The sequence below is a fragment of the Hypanus sabinus genome, chromosome 13 (genome assembly GCF_030144855.1).
Source record: "Hypanus sabinus isolate sHypSab1 chromosome 13, sHypSab1.hap1, whole genome shotgun sequence".
Classification (NCBI taxonomy): Eukaryota; Metazoa; Chordata; class Chondrichthyes; order Myliobatiformes; family Dasyatidae; genus Hypanus; species Hypanus sabinus.
The window spans coordinates 12,827,325-12,840,244 of record NC_082718.1 but is presented as its reverse complement, the minus strand read 5'-3'; the positions used below and the strand labels follow the sequence as shown (position 1 = coordinate 12,840,244).

The window sequence follows — 12,920 nt, the reverse complement described above, 5'->3', positions numbered from 1 at the left end:
CATTGTATCTGATGAGGAATTAATTTTTTTTGGGGGGGGTCTCCAATCAAGGGTCAGTGAGGATAGCAGATTTGATGTGGCAAACATGGATTTAACGAAGTGTTTGAAAACGTCCCACGTGATTGATTCAGAAAGATCCAAGAGAAACAACTTTATAAAATATCTGTTTAGTCAACACCTGGAGATCAGGTGTTCATATTATGCACAGGGGAGGGTGCAGGGGAGATTCACCAGGACACAGTCCGAGGTGGAGTGTTTCAATCTGAAAAGGGATTAGATGGATTTGGTTTGTTTCCCTGGTGCAGAGGAGGTGGAATGAAGACTTGATAGAGACCCACTGTATAATGAATGGCATGGATTGGGTGGTTGTGAGAGACTATTCCCAACTACAGACATCTGAAACCAGAGACATGGTTAAAGGTGAGCTCCTGTAGTTACAAGTGTACAAGTTACAAATGTAACTTTCTGGAGAGCACTGTAGGCCTACTAAAATACAACCCATTTTAAAAGTTTTTTTTCCGCAGGTAGATAATTCATTAGAAATGAGAAATTGACACGAATAATCATGGCTGTGGATAGTGAAAAGAATAAGAGTAACAGTGTGAAGGGGGTCTGCCTCACAGGCAAAGACCCCGCACTCAATAGAGACAGTCACTCGTGACAGGTGAGACTACACCATCAGGGTACTGTCCACAACAAAGTTGCCATCAAAATAGCGGCATGGAATGTGAGAATTCTTTATCAAGCTGAAAGCTAGAGAATGGAAAACAAGAAATGGAATGTTTGAAAATCAGCATCATGGGCAACACACACAAAATGCTGGAGGAACTCAGCAGGCCAATCAGAATCTACGAAAAACTGTACTTTTTTCCATAGATGCTGCCTGGCCTGCTAAGTTCCTTCAAAATTTTGTGCGTGTTGCTCAGATTTCAACATCTACGGATTTTCTCTTGCTTGTAGTCAACATCATGGGAGTGTGCGAGACAATGGGAGTGATATTTCAATGGGAGTGGATATTTCAATTCTGATTAATACAAACTGGCCTATTCAAGTGATGATAAACAGGAACAAGGTCCGGGATTAATACTAGATGCTGAAATAAGCAAAAATCTGATGAGATATGAGCATTATCAGACAGAATCCTGCCAGGAAGCCAATAATTGTAGTATTTGCCCCAACAGCTGATAATAGTGAAGAAGATATAAAAGGTTTTTATGATATCTTTCAAGGAGCAAAGGACAACTGCAATGAGATCATGATCACTTGATCCAAAGTGTTCCCCTACTCTCACTCTGTCACCTGTCCTGTCTCATTCCCTCAGAGGACCTCATTCTATCTAGTTGGGGCACATTGATTAAGTGTTACCATCTGCAACATTTTCATATTTTGGAGAGGTGAAGTGTGTTAATTAAATTAACAAATCAAACACAACTACAACCTTTCTATTTCCTGGTTCTAGGACTACCTCATATACCACTGTACCATTGCGAACACTGTGGAGATCCTTCCTTGTGCCTTCATCTTGACCATCATTGGTACAAGTACACTGCATCCAGTGCATTGCACAGTGCCTGTATCCCTTCTTTGCTGTATCCCTTGGCTTCCTGGCTGAATATCATATCTCCCTCTTCCCACAGCTATGTTTTCCTATGAAGTATCATTGTGGAGAAATTGCTGTCTCCTGACGTGTAAGGGAGTCTCTGACTCATATTCTATCACAGTAGCTCAAGGATGAATGTTCCAAACAAGAGACATTTCCTACCACACTCCAACCAGATCCAATGTTCACAAATTCCCTTATTTTTCAGTCTTAACAGAGTGCCAAAGCATTCATTCTTCACAGATGTATGTTTCTAAAGCTCCTGGAAACAATGGACCTTACCTGCCACATCATCGACACGCAGTGCAGTCACCACCAAAACCCACACCAGCTTCATTGTTTTCTCAGTCCTGAAGCACAAGAAAACAATACATTATTAATGACAAGATTTGCCATGAAAGTTGGCCTATCCTATTCCCATTGTGAGGGTCACCCGTGAATGCAAATACAGGAATCACAGGGAATTCATCAACTCAAACAAAACTAAAGCTTTATGACAGAAAGCAAACAGAAAAACTAGAAAAGCTCAGGCACACGATACTGCATCCTGATGAACTGAAAGCAACACAATACACGAAGAACCTGGTCTGAATTTCACCAGACATGGAACCACAATGGCCCAACAATGAGAGGTTGGTATGTCCCCCTGAAATACACCCTGGATTCAGTAGGAATTCAGCCCCAATCAGAAAACATAGCTGTCCAGATGAAGCAATAATCCCCAAAGCCAATAAGTACAGTAGAAAACCTTGAAAATACTGAGCTAATTAAATTATCTCAAATTCAGTAAAAATTATAAATACAAAGAGTGCTTAAAAATCCTATAACACCTGCAAAACAGTGAAAAGCCAGAGTGAGTCCGAAGACAAACAATTCAACATAGAAGGTCAATAATCCAAGGACAACGCACACTCATAAGTTGACATTGAGAAACTAAAGTCCACATGCTAACTGAAAAAAAAAGTCTCTTATTTAAAAATAACCCCTGGTGTTATGTGAACCCATCTTCCCTTCGAAAGCTGATACCTGATGGCTTAGGACAATCAGGTTGAAGCCGATGAAAATCAGTAATCCCATCAGAATCCAAAATACCTCAGACCTAAACCCAGTTCCTTTCCTCCAGACCATGCCCCTCTCAATCAAATAAATACTGTAACTGCCCCTTAACTTGACAGGAATCAAGCAATCTGCAGATATTGTCAACAGGTGCTTCATCTTTGATACTAAGAAAAGAAGTAGGTTTTGGAGAGGTGGCTAAAGGACTGCAGAGTAGGAGTTCACGTTTAGAGATGTGAAAGATGGGATGGATTCAGAGAGACCTGGGAAGATGTAATCTGTAAGTAATGGGATTAATCCTCTTAATAATCATAAAGGACCCAATGGATGGAGGAGCTAGCTTTTGTCTTTCAATCTTAAGGGGGAAGTCTTGGGAAGAGAGCCATACCCACTGACCATGCTAAAAGAAGGACACACATGCATCATCCTGTTGATCATGAAATTCACACTCCTCTAGTTTGGCAAATAAGTTTTTGTCCAACAAACGCTGAAGAACCGGACGAACATGCAATACATGTTCATGATATGAACTTGAAAATTCAAAGTATCGTCGAAGTACGACAACGACAAACTTGTTTAACATCTCTGTAAAGGTATCATTAGTGAATGCCTGAGAAACTGCTGGGATGTTAACGAACCCAAAGGGCATAACTAGATAGTCATAATGCCCAGTGGGGGTACTGAATACCGGCTTTCATTCATTACCCTGACGAGTTGAAATTATAGGCTTTGCTGAAATTGAATTTAGTTTAATAGTAATCATTAAAAAAAATCCTGTTAATCAATACAGGGTCTCAGGCTGCCGTCCTTTGTGACAAAGAAAAAAAAAAGCGCCCCTTCATGGGACGTCAGGGGTCTGATGAACCCCGCTGCTAACGCCTCTGATGTAATCGTCCATGGCCTGTCTCTCCAGAACAGAGAGAGAGAAGAGCCTCCCTCGTCGGAGGGTATCAGGAACTGGGCAATAGCTCAATGGCGCAATCGTTATTAAAATGGGCTGGCAACAAGAAGCCTTTTTCTTGCTTAAAACTGCTAGGAGATTGGGTATTCAGGAGGGATTCTCTTAATCTCGTTAATAACTTCTAACTCAGGGAGTTCGGACACTGTTTCAGGGTTCTTCACTTTGACGTCGGACGTTCGGGACTCAGATTCGCGATTCTGAGAAACCGATGAAAAACAAACATTCCGACAGTTCGGGGACCAACCAGTGATAACTCCCCGGGTCAGTCCATCACAGGCTGAGACAACCATGGATACCCAAGAATAAGACGGACCTCAGCTGATTGAATCAAATGGAACTTCAATGCCTCATGGCGGTTCCCTATCCGAAAGCCTAAAGGTCCTGAAATGGAACAAACTTTACCCGGCTTAAGAGGTCTACCAGCCAGCTTAAGAGGTCTACCGGCGGTAAGTAGATGATCAAGGTTAGAGATGGAGACCTCCATTTGTCGTGTCACCCCTAAATCTAAAATGTCACCCATTAAATCCGAGTTAATGCTGATGGGAAACTCCTTTCGAATCCACATCAAACAGAAGGATATATATTAATATACGTAACCACGAGGATGTGCTAATGGGAGAAGCCCCAGGGACATTCACAAATCACAGATGACTGGGCTGCTACGAGAGTTTCCTGACTTTTGGGCGACATCGTTAGATAATGCCCCAAGAGGTCGGGAAACTTCTGTTTGATATATATTCAAAAGGAGTTTCCCATTCAATATTTGTTTACTCAGGTTCAGAAGGTGTTTTTTTTTAGATTCAGAGGGGTGTTTTTTTTAGATGGGGGTCTTTATCGCTAAGCTTGATCATCTTCTTACCGCCATTACGCCACTGCTGGTGGGTAGACTTCTAGAGCCGGGTAAAGTTTGTTACATTTCCGGACCACTAAGCTTTCGGATAACGAATCATCCATTGAAGTTCCGTTTGATTCATTCAGCGGAGTACCTTCTTATTCTTGGGTATCAATGGTTGTACAAGCAACGTCTCCGTATAAACCTATCGCGTTCAGCAACGGACAGATGTGTCCTGCCTCAAGGCCTGTGTTCCAAACTACCAGTTCATTTTTAAGATTGTTGTGAAGCCCTTTATAGAGCATGGCCACCAGAGCTTTGCCGTTTCATTCACTCTAGAGCCAAGGTTCTGAATTCTGAATTTGATTGAATAGTCCTCCACGCTTCTTAGCCCCAGTCATGTGCCAAGAAGTCTCGCATCTGCCTGATGCCCACCGATGGGGCGATTAAACAACCTACTTAGGGCGCCAATAAGTGGGTCAATAAATGAGCATTTGGGTCATCTCTCTCCCAAATAGGTGCTGCCCATTCCGGAGCTTTACCGGAGACAAGGGAAATAATGTAAACCCCTTTACTTCCTGCGGGAGGAAACGTGTGGCATCAATTCGAACACCAGAGATGACTGGGTTACAAACTCGGGATCCGGTCGAAGCGCTCCGGAGAAGGCAGAGCTAGGGAGCAATCGGCTCTCTCCCCAGAGCTCGTTACAGAACTGATTCCTGGGCTTTTAGATTTTGCTCAATGACAGAGAGAGACGTGACCATTTCCTGCCCGTGCCTGCTGAGCATTGCGTTCTGCTTTGCCAAATCAGATCAGCTGAGTTCATTTTTCTTGGCCGGGTCATACTGTGAGGGTCATTAACGATCTCAAGTACAGGAATCACGGAGACTTTGGCAATTTAAACAAAACTAAAGATTTATTACAGAAAGGAACTAGAAACAAGTAACAAGAGCTCGGGCAAACTATGCAGAATCTTGAACTGAAAGCACGCACGATACACAGAATATACGTCTGAGTTCCACCAGACGAAGAACTACAACGAACCAACAAAGACGGGTTGGCATGTCCCCTTGAAATACACCCTGGAGCACGTAGGAACTCAGCTCAAAACAGAAAACACGGGTGTCCAGACGAAGCAATAATCCCCAAATCCAACAACTACAACACAAGACGTCGAAAATCCTGAGCTAATTAAAATATCCCAAACTGAATCAAAGTGAGAAATACAACGAAAGCTTAAAAATCCCGGTCATTCCAAAGGAGACACCTGTACAACAAAGTGAAAAATCAGAGCTAATTCAAGTCAAACAATTATACATGGGAGCTTAACAACCCAAGGAACAATGCCTACTCACGAGATGACACTGAGAAATACAGTCCACATAATAAATGAAAAAAACACTTTTCTTAAACGACCCCTGAATGAGACAGACATTCCCACCTCTCTTTCACTCCCTCTCTCCCTGTTGTCTGTGCCGATGAGGTTTCCAATGCTTTGCATCCTTTTATACGTGTAGGTCTTAGATCTTGGGGGCTTCAGAACTCAATTGGATGGGACAACCATTGTAAAAGTTTCTTGCTAACCAATCATTGACTGGCAGATCAACAATATTAGATTATTAGGTATCATTTGAACAAGATGAACAGGAAACCACAGAAATTATTTGTGAGCTCAAGTGTAACTGTAGAATGTTACTCTGTAACCGAACACTGAGAAGTGGAGACTACAGAAAGCATTTATGATCCCATGATGTTTTTGTGATATTTGAGCTCAATGAATATTATCAATATGAACAATTAGGATGTAATATTCAGTTGAATACTTCAAAAATCAACAGAGTATTTAGACAGATCATCTCACTCATTCATACTTGCTATGGTCCGATATGGGAAGCAAGTTGTCAGTCTCCAGTGGAGTTGCACTGATGGGCCAAATGGCCCTTTCTCTCTCTGGATCTTCATTTCTTCCCCAGTCACTTCACATCTCATAGGCAAAACAAGTGGTCCCTTGAACTCATTGTACTTTCAGCTTCATTCACAATGCCTGATGGAATCATATAATGATACTGCACAGATGGAGGCCATTTGGCCCATTGTATCTGTAACTTCTCTTTTTGTCCAATCAATTTACTTTCATTCTCCTGCTCTATCCCTGAACCACTGGGAATTGTTCCTTCACACATTTAGCCAGTTCCTTTGATAGTTATTATTGACTCTGCTTCTGCCAACCTTTCAATCAGTGAATTTCAGACCATGGCAACTTCAAAATGAGTCAAAATTAAATATCTTTTCACCTCTTATCCATCTGCCAATTTTCTAACATCTCCCCATTGGATTAATGGTCCATCTGCTTGGCCGAGAGCCCCAGTAACCAGAAAATACAGATCATTGGGCAGTAACAGTTGTTACCTCATCATCTCAAAGTACAGCACAGAAACAGGTCCTTCAGCCCACAATGTTAGTTATTTCAATGCTGTTATCCTAGTCCCATTTGCCTCCACATTGTCCATATGCCTTCATTCTCTGCACATTCAGTCTCCATCTAAGAGCCTCTGAGGTGTATGAGGTCTCAGAGAGGGGTAGCACCAATGGTGGGGGAACATGTCACATCTTATTCAGGGATGTTTATCCACTTTTGGTCCCCTCCTGGCACTCAACACTCACATGTGGTTCCCCATAGCTGTTTGCATGCGACAGCGGCCATACCCCAGGCAACGGCTTCGACAAGCTGGGTAAACCAGGTGAGGGTAGCTGACAGGTCTCAAACCCTTGGTGAGATAAGGAGTTGTCTACCCCAGCACGTGAAGACAGACTCTGGCAGATTGAGCAGACGAGACCAATGAAAGGTCCAACAGTCAAGAAGGCGGTCTTTGCAAGTGGCCTGGAAAGTGTAGAGCATGACAAGACACAGAAGACCTCCTGGTCATCCACTGCACTTAGTCCCATCTCCAGCCATCTCAACTCTGTCTTGCCACTGGATCCAGATGGGAATTGGGAATAGAGAATGAGGCTGACACTGTGCAACTGTCCCTCACTTAAATCCAAATTAGGCGTTGGTCTCAACACTATCAAGCTGGCTGGCTGGTGGCGTAGTGGCATCAGCGCTGGACTTCAGGCTGAGAGGTCCCTGGTTTGAATGTGGCCAACTCCCTTGCAAGCTCTCCATCTGTGCTGGGTTGAGCATCAGGCTAGCAACTCAACCTCGTAAAAAGTACTAATGGTGTCAAGGTCTTCATCGATGATGATGGACCAACCTTTGAGCCTCAACACTTCCATTGTATTTGTCTTAAGTACCAACACCGACCTTGTAGGATTCACTGCATGACAAAAATTACCCTGCACATCCCCTGGAATTGTAAATGTTTGCCACATGGTGTTATATGGCATGAGGCATTTCATCTCCGGGTAAAAGCTACTAGCTGACTGCTGGGCAGCAATGTAGTGTCGTAGTTAGTGTAACACATTACAGTACCAGTGGCCAGGGTTTAATTCTGCAGCTGCATGTAAATAATTTGACCTTTCCCCACCTCACAACCCCCATGACCATGGGGGCTTACTCCAGATATGTCAGTTTCTTCTCTCATTCCAAAGACATACAGTTCAGTAGGTTAATTAGTCACATGGGTGTAATTGAGCAGCACAGGCTCATTGGGCCAGAAGGGCCTGTTAAGATGTTGTATTTCAAGTAAAATAGAAAATATATAAATTATATATACCCATTATATTCTGACTCTTAGCCTTTGCTGCTCCAGAGAAAACAAACCAATTTTGTCGAACCTCTCCTCATAGCACATGAGGTCTAATCCAGACAGCATCCTGATAAAATTGAACCCCCTCCATTGCTACCTTATTATTCCTAAAACTGAGCGACTGGAATTGAATGAAACACTCCAGATGTGACCTAACCGGTTTCCTTAAACAGCAAATTAACACTTGCATTGAATACCCTGACTAATTAAGACCAGCATACCAGGATCCTTCTTCAAGTTTAAGTTTTAAGTTTCCAGTTTAAACATCATTCAACCAGACATGAATATGGCCAAATGAAAGAGTGTTCTTCTGGGGCCATGTTGCAAAACACATGACCAGCAGCACAGCACATGGCTCGTAACACAATTTTAGAAAAAAACATATGGTGAGAAAGTGAAAAAGATAATATAGACCAAGTCTCTGAGTTGTCCTGGTCGAGCATGTTCTTCCACTGAGCAAACACTGGAGAACAGCACTGAGCATACACCAGAGGCAGCACCAAGTAAACACTGAAGAGCAGCACCTTGTGAACACTAGATGGCAGCACTGATGGGAGGGTCTGGATCCCAATGCAGTACAAATTCCTGCAGCACACAGCCAGCTCTGACATCCCTTTCCCCAGTGACCGCCAACAGGCGACTCAGAGGTTTGTGGGCCTTGTTTGTGTAACAACTAAGGCAATGTATATCCCCCACTGTTGGTCTTGTGAACTGGGCTTCTTTATTACATTATCTAATTTTCCAGAAGGTATGGACTTGTACCTAATGATCGCTTCGCACATCAACTCCATTAAGGATCCTGCTAGTAACTATGTACTGTCCCTTCACATTTAACCACCCAGACTGCACACATCCCTCTTGATGGGATTGATCTCCCTCTGCCATTTTCTACCCATATCTGAAACTGATCTATATCCTGCATATCCTTTGGTGATTTTCCACACCATTGCCAATATCTGTGTCACCTGAAAACTTATTATGCAACCCATCCATGTTTTCATCCATCATTTATATCGCTGTCACCAACAGCAAAGGCCCCAATATGGATCTATACAGAACACCATTAACTTTGGGCCTCCAGCTAAAATGAATCCTATTGACCACTACACTTTGTGTACAATGGGCTTGCCAATTCTGAATCCAAATGACCACGTCACAATCGCTCTTATGTACCTGGCTCGTCTGGATGAGCCTCTCACATGCAACTTTGTCGAGGACTTATGAATATCCAAGTAAATAACATCCAGAGCTCTAAGGCCATCAATCACCTTCATCACTTCCTTTGAAAACATAATCAATTGAGTGAGATATGACTTCCTCATGCAAGTCTTGTTGAATATTCTGAATTATGCCATTTCTCTGCACATTCATAAATCATTTCCACAGGAATCCTCTCCAATTGCTTCCATACCACAGAAACTAGAGTTATTCTTTCTGTGATTTTTCCCATTCACACAAATGGAATAATATTTGCTACTTGCTAGTGCTCTGGGTTCTCACCTTAGGCTGGAGGGGACATTAAGATCTTGGTGAAAGCTTCAGCCCTAAATAAGTAGCCTGAGGTATATCCATTATACCTTGGGGACTTCTGCCCTAATATTCTTCAAGAGGACTAACTCTGTCTCTTCCTTAGTGTCAAAATCACCCAGCACATTGGTAGAATTCACACTGATCTCTCTATCCTCCACCTTTTAATTTTTCTCAGTCTATTATCAAAGAACACTTTCTTCATTCCAAAAACCCATGTAGTGAATCAGTTCTGCACTGAGTTCAAGGCAAATATTTCCTGTCTTTGTTATGAAGATCAACACAGCCCTTGAACTCCAAATGAGGGCTCACTGTAACATTTCTTTTTTTTTCATTAATTAATTTCTTTACTTCATTGATTTGTGCACTTCATACTCAATTGCAGCACCATCTTTCAGGTCCATTGAGGTCATTTGGTATGTGCAAAACTGTAAAACATTTTCTATGTTATTCACCTCCCTCTGTGAATACAATGTTATCAGTTTGTTTATTTTTTACAGTAAGTTCCGTGTTGGTTTTTAATAATGTTTAATCATTTTGCCAACGTGTTTCCACATAGAAAAGAGAGACACACCTGGAACTATAAACCAATTGGGTTGACAGTTGAGTTCCTGCAGAATGGTCTTTGCCTGAGACATTGTCTGTACTCTTTCCTATAGATGCTGTCTTGTCTGCTGAGTTCTTCCAGTGTTGTGTGTGTTGCACGGATTTCCAGTATCTGTGGATTTTCTTCTTGTTCTGGTTGAAGGGATTTATTCAATAATCACTGGCTTCCACCTATGAGGCAATGGGTGCCAGGTGGATGGAGAATCAGGGCATTATGATTTTAAAAAGTTCAAAGTAAGCTTATTATCGAAGTACATATATGTCACCATATTCAATCCTGAGATTCATTTTTTCTTTTGCAGCCAATCGCAGTAAATACAAGAAACACAACAGAATCAATGAAAGATCATACCCACAACAGGACAGTCAAACAAGCCATGTGCAAAAGACAACAAATTATGCAAATAGAAAAGGAAATAATACTACTACAAAACATAATAATAATAATAATAATAATAATAATAATAATAATAATAATAATAATAATAATAATAATAATAATAATAATAATAATAATAATAATAATAACGGCTCCTTGTGGTAATACAGGACCAGGTGGTTAACACAAAAATATCAAAAATACATAATAAAATGCCAACAAATTTAAGATGATAAATGTAGAAAACAACAAAAAAAACTGAAATAATATAACACATTACAGGATCCTGTAGCACTTTAAATCAATCTCATTGCTCACACAGGGACAATCAAGTAGCACACATCAATCATCAAATTCATTTAAAAAACATGCCTTTCTATAAATACAGGCTTGATCCAATTTTAGAGTTAGAATACCACAAATTATATGATGATCAATTAGTTATTAAAGCTTGGACAATCTATGACTTCAGCCCAGACATAATATTGCAGGAAAAACAAGCAAATACAATTTATTTAACAGATATAGCCATTTCGAACACACACAATTTACAGAAATTAGTAAGTGAAGAACACCAGAAATATGCTGAATTAAAAGAGGAAATTGAAAATGTCGTCTGCAGATAAGGAACAGTCGACCCCGATGCATTTCAAATTATAGTCCATGATGTCAATGAGGCCTGCTTGAAGAAAACCCTGCTCAATTATCACCAGCATGTAACCTGCAGCACTGGAAATCCCAACACACTAGACCACTGTTACACTATGATAAGGAATGCTTATTGTTCCTTTTCTCGACTGCATTTTGGCAAATTGGATATTTGGCTGTACTCCTACTACCTGCATACAGACAGTGCTCCAGAGATTAAGACATCTAAGAGGTGGCCACAAGAGGCAGAGAAATGGTTACATGATTGTTTTGAGTCAGTGGATTGTCTGTGTTCAGGCACTCATCAAGGATTTGAATGACTTGACCAGGGTTATAACAGACTTCATTTAAAGAGCTGTAAATAAGTGTGTCCCCATAAAATCATTTTGGGTCTACCCCAATCAGAAGCCCTGGACAAAGCATGAAATTTGGAATTTGCTAAGGGCTAGATTAGAGGTATTCAAGAATACGTACACAATGCTGGAAGAACTCAGCAGACCAGGCAGCATCCATGAGAAAAGAGTAGCCAGCGTTTCGGGCCGAGACCCTCATCTACCGTCTGGGTAGCCTCCAGCCTGGATTAGAGGTATTCAAAGCTGGAGATCAAGAGTGCTAAAAGAGTACAGGAATGATCTATGGAAGCCATCTCATAGGTGAAGTGGATATTCTGGATTAGACTGATTGAATCACTGGCTACATTAACTTTTGTTGAATGCTAATAGCATCAAACACTGTTCACTGCTTCCATATCAACAAACCATGGGTCACCAGTGATCTAAAGTAAGTTCTCGAACACAAAAAGACAGCCTTTAGACCAGGAGACAGGGAGGAATTGAAACATATGCGAGGGCTCTAAAGGAGAAGATCAAGGCAGCTAAAGAGGGATACAGGAGAGAGCTGGAGAACAAGCTTGGGCAGAGAAGCACAAAGGAGGTGTGGAGAGCATCACTGGCTTCAATGCAGTAGAGCTTTGGAATGTAGCCATGAATGGACTAATGAGTTAAACCAATTCTTCAATAGCATTTGACAGTCGCTCTCCTGTTCACACCCCTCAGTACACCAGCCCAGGTACCAAGGCACCCAATGCTCCCTCAGCACCAACATCTCCCCTCCTCCTCACACCAGTTCAACACATGGATGAACAATGCAGGCTACCACTGTCTCCCATCCACACCTCCACATACCAACTGCTATCGTCTGATCTTCAGCTCCCCCAACCCCCTCCTTCCACTTACTCCCCAGTCATGGTAGACTCCTCTTCACTACTGAGCAAGGGAGAAGGGCTATGGGAAACTCAGACATGGCAAAACATTGGGACCAGATGTTGTGAACCCCAAGGTCCTGGAAGAGTGTACTGAGCAGCTGTGTGGAGTTCTCCAGCGCATCTTCACTCTGAGTCTGAGCCTGGAAAGGGTCCTGACCATATGGAGAACATCATGAGTGATCCCAGTACCCAAGAAGGGACAACCAGAAGTCTTGAATGACTACAGTCCATGACCCTGGCCTCAGACATCATGAAGGCCCTGGAGAGGTGGGTCCTGGCTCATCTCTGATGCCTAGTC

At 42.0% G+C, this 12,920-nt stretch overlaps 1 protein-coding gene across 2 annotated transcripts in view; it reads left to right on the top strand.

Annotated features, from left to right (window-relative positions):
* The window catches only part of LOC132403449 (C-type lectin mannose-binding isoform-like), a 122,569-nt gene that overhangs the window by 31,916 nt on the left and 77,733 nt on the right, over positions 1-12,920 (top strand). The window lies entirely within an intron of this gene.